Source organism: Teleopsis dalmanni, chromosome 1 (assembly GCF_002237135.1).
Source record: "Teleopsis dalmanni isolate 2A chromosome 1, ASM223713v2, whole genome shotgun sequence".
In the NCBI taxonomy this organism is placed as follows: Eukaryota; Metazoa; Arthropoda; class Insecta; order Diptera; family Diopsidae; genus Teleopsis; species Teleopsis dalmanni.
Genome location: NC_051846.1, coordinates 17,073,672 through 17,077,226, shown reverse-complemented (window position 1 = coordinate 17,077,226; position 3,555 = coordinate 17,073,672).

Here is a 3,555-nt window from a genome sequence, read left to right as displayed (position 1 = left end):
ATATTTGAACGTCTCTTATGCATTTTTGTATCTTGTATCTTTTTTGTGATTTTGTTTTTTTTTCTGCTTAGTTATTTGCCACTTGTGCTTTACGTTACAAGTTGGTAGCTCAGTCTTCATTGATTTCATTTTAATTGCAGGCATCGGATTGCAATGGTTTACATACTAGTACGATATTTTAGTTCTTAGTTCTTATATTATATATTTATAACGCTTATGTACACATATACAAATCAATAAAAAATTCGTAAATTTTTCAATGTATTGGTATTTTCTCTAATTACTTTTACTTTAAACAGTTGGTTTTTATATTTACTTTAATGTAATGATTCGTTGTTGTTGCTGTTGTTGTTGTTGTTGTTTTTCACCTCTTGTTTTTAATGCAACTTAAATGTTTTTAACATTTACATTATCTTAAATCATAAGTATTTTCATTTCATTTTGTATATAATACATGGTTTTGTTGTTCAGGTACATATTTTATACGCTTTGATGTTTGTTCTTGTATATTTATTTATTTACTATGCGTATTAATTTTATTAAATAAAATGCAAATAACTTTGTATAGGCTTCCATTAAGCTAATTTCTTTCTTGACATATCATGTTTTTCTTAAGACGTTTTTTGTGTTTACTAATACAAATATTACAACAAAATTATTTTTTATGCATATTTAAACTTAATGAATTTTTGTTAAAAAAAATAATATTATAAATATTTGCTAATTTACTGAACTTTCATTTCAATATCAAAGCACAAATTAATATGGTTTTTGTTCATTGTTTGTTGAGCACCAATTCAATTGATTTTCTCGTTTTATTACTTAATGTGATCTATTCTCTATTCGATTAAGACTTTCTAAAAATTCAATTAATTTTTTAGAAGTTTTACGAGTTATCAATTACTTTTTTTTTAATTAATAAATATTTTAAAGTCGGTTTTGTTTTTTAAGGAATTTTAGCTTTTATTTCGATCGTTATTTTTTGTATATATCGATACGTATTTTGGCAAATTCCCTTTTGCCTTCATCAGGAAAATTCCAATATTAGAAATTCGATGCAAAAATTCACAAATTAAAGAAGACAGGTCTCTTATCATAACTATCTCATTAGGGACCCGAAAGCTAGTTTACTTTTTGGATCACAACAATCAATTGCAAAGTGTCACTATAACAATACAATAATTTAAAAATTAAATTCATTTTCACTATAAACTATATTCAAAAAAAAGCTTCAAATCAAAACTAAACCGTAACCGATATTTCTGTATAACCGAAAACCGACACCGAACCGACACCGATACTTGCCAGCGTCGAACATTTCGACTCTTGCCATTTTTTTTCAGTTAAAACTTTAATGAAAATTAAAAATTAAAAATTAAAAAACAGTCTTTTTATTTCTAAACGTAAAAATTTTTTTTTATCCTATAAATTAGAAACTAAATTAGAAAATATTCACTAGAAACTGAAACGGGTTGAAAATCGGAACCGAATTTTCGTTTTAATTTAATCGGATGTAAGACTTTTAGCGAAAAAACTTCCGGTCCGAATCTGTGAGTTATGCCAATCAATAACACGAATCAAAATCTAAAAAGAACAAACTATAACGATTTAAAATAACTCATTTTTAATGTATTGATCTATATAGAAGTTTATGTTAACGAGCCACAATATAACAGAAAGTAAAAACAAAATCATCAAGTAATAAAATAAAATATTAATTCAAAATCAATTATGATTTTTTAAATAGAAAATTTCAGACAATAAAAAACAAACCTAATATCCGCAGTTCAATAATTTATATACAGACTAATTAAACCAACAAGTATTTCAAAAGACCATTTATGATAAATGGATCAGGAGACAGTTCAAAACAGCTATATGTTCAGTCAAAAAATTCAATTAAATATAAAAAAAATTTTTTTCTGCTATAATGAACTTTTCGATTTAAATAATTATCGACGACATTAACTATGAAGTTAATGTTCATTATCATTATTATTATAAGTTATAATCGGCCTTGTTTAATTGATTGACTGACACTGGGTAACATGCATAGACCCTTAGATCCTTAACAATATGTATATAATTTGGTCTTTATTGGCCAATATTTTCAATAATTCTTTAAATTAATTTATTTACATTTGTTATCATTGTATTAATAAAAATAATTGCGTTTATCTGAATTTAAATTATAGTGGTTTGTGTCACCTATTTGCAATAATACATATAACAATATAATTGAAGATAAAATTGATAACAATTACAAAAATATATTGTGTGATCATAAATATGTCTATAAATTTTTAATATAAAGTTCAGTAAAAAGCAAATATGTAAACGTATATTAAATATTAATTAATCATGATATTAAGAAAAAAGAAAAAGTTTGGCAAAACACAGAGTATGCCAATATTAGATGGATAGTGTATTTGGAGAATATTTTTCATTTTTAGCATTGAACTTGCCTCTAAATTACTTCACAATAAAAATTTACGTACAATATTCCTATTAATATTGGCACATCCTGAATAATCATAGTCACATCATATCATATCATATCATATCATGAGACTTATTTGACTAATTTGAATGCATAGTTTGCTTTATGGCATCTTGATCTAGTTTTAGTTTAAATCTTATAAACTGTTATTATATTTCATACATATTAATTTTAGATGCAATGTTCTTAATTAAAAAAAAGCAGTTTGATATTCTGTTTGGTCTTTGTTTCAAATAATTTTTTCTCTAAAATCTTTAAATATCACTTCTTATAAACATTTTACTTGGATTTTCTTTTTTTTTACATTTTGTTTTGTTTTTGTTTTTGTTTTTGTTTCTTAATTTTATCACAATTAGTTCGCAAATTAGTAGTCATTCGATATTGTTGAGCTACTTTTCATCGCATAATGTTTTTCTTAGTATTATAGTTATTATGTAAAAAATCTCATATTTTTGCTTTAATTTTGTAAATCATTTTTATATTCATTTTAATCACAATATAAAATTTGGTTTAAACAGATTTTACTTTCTTTGTTCGTTTTTTAGTGTATTGAATTCCAAAATATAATGTCAGTTTCTTGACGTTTTTGAGCTTATTTTGCTTGATTTGAGCTTAAAATTGTCTGCATGTGTAATTATATCTTGAATTTATATAAGTTAATTATTAAGTCATTATATTGCAATTAACATCTATTAACATCTAATTTTAACCATTCGGATTTTTATTTCACAATATGAAAATCAACTTAAAATATTTAAAAATTTTAATTTTATAAAAAGTTTTTAAATTTTTACGCATTGAAAGTTAAACAAAGTACTTTAAATTTAAAATATTTAAAATATTTCTTAAGGCCGAGTTTACAAAATTTATATAACAACCTGCAAATCTGACAGATATGCTATTGAATATTTAATAATTAACTAATAAGAATACAAGATAATTACAGCTTTTGTTGTTCTTTCTTAAAAATATGTTAACATAAACTCAGCACATGTTGTCTGCCTTAGTGTTCTTACTTTTAAAAATACATTTTACTTTAGTTTGTTAATGGTATG